The sequence below is a fragment of the Nanorana parkeri genome, unplaced genomic scaffold (assembly GCF_000935625.1).
Source record: "Nanorana parkeri isolate BGI_ZX_2015 unplaced genomic scaffold, ASM93562v1 scaffold2716, whole genome shotgun sequence".
In the NCBI taxonomy this organism is placed as follows: domain Eukaryota; kingdom Metazoa; phylum Chordata; class Amphibia; order Anura; family Dicroglossidae; genus Nanorana; species Nanorana parkeri.
This window is the reverse complement of record NW_017308984.1, coordinates 40,212-51,166: the sequence shown is the minus strand read 5'-3', so window position 1 is coordinate 51,166 and position 10,955 is coordinate 40,212.

Below are 10,955 nucleotides of genomic sequence, written 5' to 3'. Positions count from 1 at the left end.
TACAAATCCCAGCAATACATTATACACTGTATGTATAATGTATTGCTGGGATTTGTTGTACTCCTATATAGCTGGTGGTATTCTGCATTGCACTGTATAGGGGACTACAAATCCCAGCAATAATACATTATACAGCGCAATGCAGAATTCCACCAGCTATAATGTACTATTGCTGGGACTTGTAGTCCTCTATAGCTGGTGGTATTCTGCATTGTGCTGTATAATGTATTATTGCTGGGATTTGTAGACCCCTGTACAGCGAAATGCAGAATACCACCATTTATAGAGGTAATGTATTGCTGGGATTTGTAGTCCTCTATAGCCAGTGCCATTTTGCATTGATTGCTGTATAATTTTAAACTTTCCATTTCACTATATTGCACACCACACTTTTTTTTCTTCTTATTTCCACCGCTCCAAGCTTGCTCCTGTGATGGACTACAATCTCAATACACACTAGTAGTCCATCACTGGAGCCATTTGTTTTGGAGCAGAGAGCCCGCACTGACCACCTGGCGGTCCGCATTGGCCACCTGAGAGCCTAATTGGGCAGCCACCTCTGCTGCGCGCGCGCGCACGCACGCACACACACACACACACACACACACCCATTAAACTCTCTGGACCCCTGGTGAGAGCCCGCACAGCCGACCTGAGACCCTTTAGACATCAGGTGGAGAACCCAGAGCAACAGAGTATGTAGCTTCATCTTATTCTGCATTGCTGTGTAATGTATTGCTGGGATTTGTAGTCCTCTATAAGCTGATGCTGTTCTGCATTGCTGTATAATGGTATTGCTGGGAATTGTAGCTCTCTATAGCTGTTGGTAGTCATTATTACTGGGATTTATAGTCCGCTATAGCTGATGGTATTCTGCATTGTTGTGTAATGTATTGCTTGCAATTGTAGTTCTCTATAGCCAATGCCATTCTGCAATGCTGTACAATGTATTTCTGAGTTAGTGGCAGAACTACCAGGGTCACAGCAGTCATGCACACGTACAGCACTGACGAGGTATCCCTCCACTACCAGCGTGCTGCACATTGCCTAAATTGATAAATACATTCACACTACTGTTACATGGATGGCAAAAGTGGCAGTGGGGGAGAAGGCGAGGGAAGAGGCAGAGCGGGAGAGGGGCCAAGTTGCTGCACCATGGGCCTCTGGGTTGTACTTGCCCCCTGGGCTAAAAGTTGCCAGTCAGCCCCTGCCTGCCAGACTGACAGCTGAGATTTCATAAAATTGAAAAGGACACAAGCAAAACAGTATTGTACCCAACTGTAAAGAAAGGGGGGAAATCTTGAAATTACTTAACCCCTTCACAACCTATGACTAGATAATCCCATCATTAAGTCTGAAAGGGTTACACAGACTTCCAGCAGTTTGTTCCATTTTGTAGAGCCGCGACCGGCTTTACAGTAGAAGCGATTCTGGCGGCTCAGCTGCCACCAGATCGCTTCTATGATCCGTTAACCGGGAGGGCCGCCCCCGCCTTGCTTCCTAGGCTCCGCTGCTCCTCCTACGGGCCCAGGACCAGCTTGCCAGGTGTCGGCGGGAAGCTGGGGAGGAGAGCAGCGAACATCCATGTGCGGATCCCCTCCCTGTACTATGGGACCGGGAGCTACGCGTATTGCATCACTTCCAGTCCCATAGCCGTCATTGCTGGGCTTCTGATGCCCTGAGGAGGGAGCCACTGTCACAGCAGCATGGCCAAGCGGTGAGGAGAGACGCTCGGCCAGGATCTGACAGCCGGCATCTCTCTCTCTTTCTCTCTCATGCTGCTGTGACAGCAGCTCCACCCCGGGTTCAGCGCTTCCTTCACTTCTCCTCAGATCCCCGCTGCATACAGAAGGGGGAGAGCAGCGGGGATCAAGAGGAAAAGCTGCAGGTTGAGCTCTGTGCGTGGCCGAGCGGCGGAGGAGGATCAGTACATATCAGTGATATGTACCAATGGTCTGTGTAGAGCAAACGTTGGAGCGATCACTCCAGTGTTTGTAAATAACTGGGGACACAGAGTACTATGTGTCCCCAGTTATGAATGAACAGGAAGTGCTTTACATCACTTACTGTTCATTCATGAGTTTCTCAATGGGGAGTGTCACTCTGTACAGAGGATTCTCCCCATTCAGAAACTGGATGATAGTAAATATTTTCTGAATGAATGGGAAGCCTCTGTACTTTCCATTCATTTAGAACAGATGCTGCAGAAAAAGAGATTGAGGACTTTGTGTCTCCTCACTTTCTTTTTCTATTTTAAAAGAGGAATATCAGGGGGCTGTTTAGACCCCTGATATTTCCCCAAAGCATTTTTCACAATTTTTGGGTTTCATAATAAGTTGCGCTAATGTCGTGCAACATAAAAATTTGGAACTGCCGCCATTTTATTCTATAGGGGTCTTGGCTTTCAGAGAGCGGTGAGTGGAGGAGAGCGCTGTGATCTATCACAGGAGGCAGAGCTCTCCTCCCCCACCACCCACTTAGCCTCCTGTGACAGCTGATTCAGGATGGAGAGCGGTATACAAACATTCAGCAATCAGCTTATCGCTGAGTGTTTGTAAATAACTGGACATAGTGTGGTTACTATGTCCCAGTTATGAATGAATGGGAAGTGATCTACATAACTTCCTGTTCATTCATGATTGTTAACATAGTAACTTACACTATATCCACAATGTATGAATGGACAGGAGCACTCAGTATAGAGGATTCCTGTTCATTCATAACAGGGTGTGCAGTAAAAGAGATTTAGGACACTGTGCCCTCAATCTCTTTTCCATTTTCCAGGAAAATAACATAGGTCTGTTTAGACCCCTCATTTCCCTAGAGCCACCAACCGTAAAGAAAAAAATTAAATGAAAATAAAAAAATAATTAAAACATTTTAAAAAACAAATGATAAACACCGAATCCATTTTCTATTTGTATTGCAGGATGTAGTAGTCGTCCTCTACAAACTTTCTGGCAGAATGTGCAAACAGCATCAGTCTGTCTTTTCTGATAAGCAAGCAGAAAAGCCATGTTAGTATGTGGTTGTCTGCCATTTAGTCTTCTAAAACACGCCCTATTCGCCCAGCCCTGCCATAGCCAATACTTACAATTCAGAAAAAAAAACAAAAAAACTGTAAATGGAATAAAGGGTGAGACTTTGACAACATAAAAAAAACAATAAATGGATTATTTAAAAAAAATAAAAAAAAAATAACCTAAAGTTCCCTTATACAGTACCTGTCTAAATTCCTGGTCATGTGCTGAGTCTTCTTCCATTCCTACAGCACAGTGGGAGGGTTCTTCTCCAGGTGTCCATGTTGCTGTCTGGGTGACACAATCACCAGCCCCTACTCCTGGAGGAGGCTCCAATAAAAAGGACAGGGATGGTATAGTCAGGAGAGTAAACATCAGAAGGTATTTTTAATATCAGTCCAATAGCAGTTAAAAGGTAAAAGGTAAAAGCAAGGCAGGCCAATTTGATCGTGTGATCACAAACAGAGGGGTTGGGAAGTATGTCCCTCAATGGACTACCAAGTAATTTTATTGTAAATACAAAAATCCTATTCTTTCTTTTCCATTGCGTGACGTACAAAAGCAGTCCAGCTAAGAAGTGGGCAACACTGCAAATGTTAACAGTGTGACATACGCCGGGCCCAAACCCGCTGTATGTCAATCACACGTGACTATACACAAGTCTGAACCGAGCGTGGGTGTCACAAGGACATGGCGATACCACTCTCAGCCTCACCCGGCACAGAGATTTCACAGCTCGCAGGACATAATCTCAGGCCAGCAGGCAGAGCGATCGTCACCAGGGGTGATTAACTCTGCAGTTAACCCTTTACCCACAAACGTTCACTGCCACCATGTGTTTTTCGTAACGGAACACACACCGTGCCCAGCAAATGCTGTAATAATTTAAACACTTAAACAATGCCCATGATACCGCTGTCCTCTCAGACAGGAATATGACAGGATTCACTATACAGTAGCGCTCTTCACAGAGGCAAGGATACTTTAAGTTCGTATTTAGAGCCTAGAGATAAGCTTAACGATTTTTAAGATCGTCCTTTTATAAAAGAAACTGTGCAGAAAAATATATAGAAAGCGATTTTAATAAAAAGACAAAATATATACACTACAGTAAAATAAAAGGGAATAAAAAGGTGAATATTCAACAGTCCTGGAATTAGAAGTTCTGACAGAGTTGTATAAGCAAAGGAGAAGTCTGCAGGGCTCTTCTACAAGCAAGCTTTCAGCAGATAATGTCCAGAGATTAAAGGGGAACTCTTCTGCGATGTTAAGACTTCTTCTAGTTCCTTGATGTTCCAAGAGCCCTCTCTCGTCCCCTAGACAGAATATTTTATAAGCCCCCTTTGGAGGGTGTCTAGGAGCCGGCCTCTAGGGCAGGGCTGGGGATTGAAAGCTTGGAGGATAAACCTTTATTTTATAATATCCCCACCCAATTCCAAATTATGAAATGTAGCTTGATTTTTTAACTCAGGCTTATTACCTTTGGGTGAAAGTGGGGTCACCTCTTCCAGACCTGCTTATTTATAATAACTTGTCCACTGGTAATAGATGATGGCCTGGTGCCATGCCTTTAATTAGGGACAGCCATAAAAGGCTTGGAGAGATATTTGGACTTTCACTAGGGCTGGGGCAATAAAAGATCACAGCCAGATAGCAGATCTCTGTTCTATGGAATGCCTGGCAAATGACTAAATGAAGGCCTGCATTTGCTCTGACTGAGCGACAAAAGAATTTCTATTTCTTTTCATATTCAAACTCAGACCCCCATTATCGTCACAAACAGGCTACAGAACAAAAACATAGAACTGGGGCTGCAACGTCCACTAGGATAAACTTAAAAGGGAAAATGTGAACAGAAGATCGATCTAGTATACTGCACCTTAGCAGGAAAGGCTAAAACTGAATGCTTGAGACCATAAACTGGACAAATGGTCTGTGTGCACCACCTAGAGATAGTGGAAAAACAAGCCAGTGTACCCCATGTGGGGACCATTCCAAATGAATCAGTCTTTTTGAAAGAAGCAGTGGCTGAGAGAGAAAATCTCACAGCCTGAACCACATTCAGAAAATAAATTAATATCTTCTTTTGGTGAATTGGAGCCAAACTAAGGTGTGTCCTGGTTGAGGTGAAGTGCAACAACTATGGTACCTTAGGCAAGAAGGAAGCCCTGGGCCACCTTGCCACTATGCAAAACCACAAAAGGTCCTTACAGGATAAGGTCACCAGTTCAGACAATTGCCTCACAGTGGTGATGGCTACAAGGAACACCACCTTGTAAGCGAGAGTAGAAAAAGGTATGTCTCTAATGGCTTCAAACAGTGGTTTCTAAAGGGGAGAGATAATCTTATTTAGATCCTATGGAGTCACAGAAGAACAAAACAGGGGGAGCTACATGAGAGACCTCCTGTGTCTTCAGAAGAAATGAGAGGCCAATAGTCTCTGAAGATAGAAAGAACAGAAGCCTGACATTTAATTTTGCAGAGAGCCAAACACTGGGCTAGACCTAGCTAAAGGAAGAAGAGGATTAATTCCTTGGAAAACTTCTTGGGGTGGAATCCCCAATATAACCAACTGAAGTATTCCTTCCATGTCCGATGAAAGACCTTGAGGAAAGTAGCATTCTTAGCATTCAGCATAATAGGAACCACAGACTCAGATGCCACTGTCTCTCAAAACCTGGGCTTCAACAGCTTTGCTATTAAAGCTAGTGACTGAAGCATTATGGCGAATCAGTCTTTAAAGACAGATCTGGCAGAGCCCATGGTGCGTCCACCAGGAGTCTCATCAAGTTGGTGTGCCAAGTATGCCTGGGCCACTCTGGAACAATGTGGATCATCGCAATACCCTCCATCTCGATCCTGCAAAGGAAGTAAAAGGCATAGATTAGGGTGTGCTGATCCTGCAGCGCATCCACTGTTTCCACTAGAGGAATCCTGTACCTGAAAACAAACCCCTCACCTTCCACACAGATTCCAGTGTCCCTCCAGATGTAGGGACCACTCCACCCTGTCCAAACATTGCCAGCTGAGGAAGTCTATTTGCCAACTGTCAACTCCCCGGATGTACACGGCGTGCGAGGCTGGTAAGCGATGTGGTTTCCAAGCGCTTATCGGTTGGGTCCTTAAAAGACAGGTGCATTCTTCACTGGCATGGTGGTCGCTTTACTAAGGCGAGATATCCCACTTTTGTAACAAAATCCTCTACAAGCGGCTAATAAGTGTTTGGGGAGATCTGAAACAGTGACATTTAAATTAGGAGTAATAGGAAAAGACTGCGACTCCTCCAGGATAAGTGACAGTCTTCACTTCTAGCAGAGCCTCATTTATGACAGTCATGTCTTGTTTGCCCCTCAATGTAACCATGCCTGTATGCTGAATCTATTGAGGGGTGTTAGAAAGGGCCATTTTGTGAGGATGTTTTGACCTAGAAGTGACAATGAGTCCACATTTGAAAAAGGCAAATCCCCATTTCAGAAATGTCAAAAATAAATTTGCTGGAAGATGTTGTTAGAGAGGGAGGAAAGTACAGAGCCGGTTTTAAATTTTTTTTCACATACTAAAATGCACATTTTAGGTCTGAAGACTTAAAACCCGGCAGAATTACATATTTCTTGAAAGCAGAGACCCTAGATAATAATAATTATTATGGCAGTTGCAATTTTTATGTCGCAAGATATTAGCGCAACTGTTTATCAAACCCAAAAATACACTTGTTAATTTTAGTGCTCAGAAACACAATATATTACACAATTTTTGGTCATCTATAAAAGAAGGAGGTTGGTCTGAGTAAATAGATCCCAAACATGTCAAGCTTCATGCGCCCATGAAACTGTACCACTTTTCTTGGGAGGACAGGACAGACAAATTCAGACGACTGAGTAATATCCAAGTATCATCAGGTGGTTGGACACTGGCCAGAACCTTCAGGACCCTCATATAACCCCTCCCTCTCCAGGAAACCTTCAGGTTTTTTTTAGCAAGCAACAGAGGAAAAAGAAGGGAGGGTGCTGTGTCCAGTACTGTATTCCAAAAAAACAGATTTTACTGGTAAGTCAAAAATCCGATTTTGTTGATCGTACAGTAGAGGACACAGGCAGATTCAGAGATGACTGGGACATCCTAAGCAATAGAACACAGCGGTGGGTGACACTGCAGAAATGGGGGAAAACCCACCTCAGACAGCAGCCTGTAACACCTTACAGCCAAAACTAGCATCAGCAGATTCCCAAACATACAGCTGGTAACACTTAGTGAACATCTGAACAGAAAACCAGGTGACGGCCTTGCAAATCTGCAATGCAGATGCATAATGCCAAAAAGCACTCACAAATCTAGTACAGGGAGTCTTCACAGGAAAAAGGCAGAGCCTTCCCATTCACAGAATAGCCATGCACGGTGGCCTGCCTGATCTTATTCTAGATGGTGGAACGAGACACAGGGAGCCCCCTTCGAGGTCCTTCAGGAAGGACAAAGAAAATGCAATTGTCAGAATCAAGATGTTGCTAAGAGATGAACTCAAACAGCCTGAACTACATCCAAACAGTGGAGAGAGAGACTTCCTTAGGATGTTTGGGGGAAAGACAATGTCCTCATTAAGATCTGGAACTCGCTGCCACAGGAAGTGATTTCAGCTAAGAATGTGGAATCATTCAAGAAACTCCTGGAAGAGTTCCTTGGAGGGGTACAAGTACTCCTAAGAGCAAAATCACACATGAACTCATACACCAGCTCAAACATAAATGCATACACGCAATAGGTTGGACTTGATGGACTTATGTCTTTATTCAACCTCAAATACTATGCAAGATGAAAAGGAGACACCACCTAGGCAAGAAGAAATCCTTCATCCTAAGCATGACCTTGTGGAGAACAAGAGGATGCTCTTTACACAATAGTGCTGCTAGTTTTTAACCTTGCACGCAAGATGTGCTCCTAGACATATCTCCGATAGGTTCAAAGGGAGCTCGCTGGAGAAATGAAAGTATCTAGCTGAGAATTAATGGAGTCACCAGAGGGTGTCTAGGAGGGGCTACATGAGCAACTCCCTGGACAAAAGCCTTGATCAGGGAATGAGAGGCCAAAGGCCATTGAAGCAAAGCAATAGCTAGACATTCTCTCACCTAGTCAACTGGTTCAGGCCTTAGACATTCTCTCACCTAGTCAACTGGTACCAAAATGGTGTCACATAGTTTTTGGTGCAGGGACAAGCTTTACACATATAAACAGACTCCTGGCAGCTAGCAGCTTACAGGGGTCCACTGCTGCCAACACATGGCCTACTTCGGTGCAGGGAAAGGGTTAAGGTTCAGGCCTTAGACATTCTCTCACCTAGTCAACTGGTACCAAAATGGTGTCACATAGTTTTTGGTGCAGGGACCAGTAAATGAATCCTGAGAGGAAATGCCCGAGTCTGAGGAGGTATGCACCTCTACTACCTAACACTCCTCCTCCTCAATATCTAGCAATAAGGTAGCCATGGTCATGTCCGGAACAGATTTGGAAGGGGAAGGAGAACTAAACTTGCGCCCTCCGCAGTCTGATGCCTCAAGCATAGCACATATTTGTCCCATAAAAGCATTCATTGTGTCCGCAAAATCTTCCTTACTAAAGGCAGAAAGAGTTGAATGCCCCTGATGGGGAGAGAGATGCATTAAGAGAGAGCAGCAAGCTAAATGGACGGTTAACACACATACCATCTGTAACAGAGTCCCAGGGAAAACCTTAGGCAACCCCCCTTAGCATTAGTATTGCTGGCTATCCAGTGTCCCCCTGTCCTTTTGCGTCTAAAGTGTGCTGTGGTGTGGAGACCCAGCAGTTACTAACAATACCGACACCAAAGAGTTTAAAGAGGGTCCCCCACAGCTGGGATTACTGCTGTGGTTGGTGTCAGATGCCAACAAGGTTAGTGTTACCTTCATGTGGCAAAGATGTCCGCCACTGCTCCGGATTCCCCTGCTGCTGTATGGCGTACCAAGATGGCTGCCGTACCAGCCTACATGCATTATCAGGGCAGCCTGATGTATCAAGATGGTCACCAGTGGCATACTCTGATGGCAGGACCCCCCCAGTCTGTATCGTATCTGTCTGCGGCAGATCCTGCACGCTACAACTGCCAGGATGTGCGGGCAGGAAAAGCAACATTTTATAAAATTGAGCCAGGAGTTGGGTGTGGTGGGCTAGTAGCAAACTAAAAGGTGTTTCCCACAAGTTTTTTGTATGGAAAAAAAAACCAAAATTTTTTTTTAAAGGGCCAGGACCCATGTAGACCAGGGGTAATATAGCGGCCAAGACTCACCCACCAGCAATGTCAGACATCCAACAAGGGGAGGGGGGAATTTCCACCAACCCTCGCCTTCACTCACTTGTGATGAGCATACCCCCTCTTGAGGGGTCTACAGGGACAGAGTACACCAGTGCACATATGTCACTGCCCAGAACCTGTATAGCACACTGTGGCTAACCCAATGCACCATGTGCCAAGGTGAGTGCATAATGCAGCATCCAGTGTTCAAAGCGGCATTACTGGACGGTCCCAAATCTTCAGTCCTGTGGGGTCCAGGTACAATCCATGAAGCTGCTGTTGTGGGGTACCGATCCGGAAGCTGTGAGGTTGAATCTGCCTGTGATCAAGACACTACATTGTCCATAGTTGACACTTTAAAAGTCTTTACAGGTCATCAATTTAGAGTTAACTGTGAATAATGGCCCTAGAATTATTGCTCACACCCCAGCGCAGCCATTGTTTTCGTTCGCAGGCACACACAAAGCATTTGTGTTAGTATGTGCATGTATGCAGGGGCGTGGGACTTTAAAATTTTTTTTTTAGTGTTCTTTGATTTCAAAACTTTCTTTTTAACTTAACTTTATTGCGATCACATAGGGGGCTCCCAAGATCGTGAACAGTCAAGCTTTACACATATAAACAGACTCCTGGCAGCTAGCAGCTTACAGGGGTCCACTGCTGCCAACACATGGCCTACTTCGGTGCAGAGAAAGGGTTAAGGTTCAGACCTCCTCTGGTGCTCATCAAATCCAAACTGCTGTGAGGGTCGGACGGCTGCAGGTGATCAAGGATGAGATTTCCACATGGCTCTTTGCAGCAGTAAACCCAAAAATGTAAAAAAAATGCACTTAAGTGAATTTTAGTGGCCAAAAACACAATGTAACGCGCATTTCTTTTTGTAAAATATAAAAGGATGGTGGTTACGACGAGTGTATAGATAACAAACATGCCCAGGAAAAAAAACTGAATCCATCCACAAAACTGCAACAAAATACGGTACCCCAAATTTCCATAGATGACATTTTAAAAGCCCATACGTTTAGAGATTTCTGTGAATATTGGCCTTAGCATTATTGCTCTCACTCTGGCACATGCGGTGATACCCAACATGATCGTCGTTTTTGGACGTAGGCGCACCCGCCGCATTTACGTTAATATGTTACAAACAGCTAATAATGGAGAGATCTGAAACAGTCACATTTAAATTAGGAGTAAAAGGAAAAGACTGCAACTCCTCCAGGATAAGTGACAGTCTTCACTTCTAGCACAGCCAGTCATGACACTCATGTCTTGTTTGCCTACTGAATGCAAGGGTGGCTTGGAAATGTAGCCTGGGAATAAGGGTGTAATTACTCCCTCAATGTAACCATGCCTTTATGCTGAATCCATTGAGGGGTGTTAGAAAGGGCCATTTTGGGAGGATGTTTTGAACTAGAAGTGAAAATGAGTCCACATTTGACAAAGGCAAATCCCCATTCAGAAATGTCAAAAATCATTTGCTGGAAGATGTTGTTAGAGAGGGAGGACAGTACACTTATCTTTTAACCCATTCACTGTCAGACGGCTTTAAATTTTTTTCACAAGCTAAAATGCACATTTTATGCCTAAAGACTTAAAAAAAAAAAAAATAACACAACCCCCCCCCCCCCCCC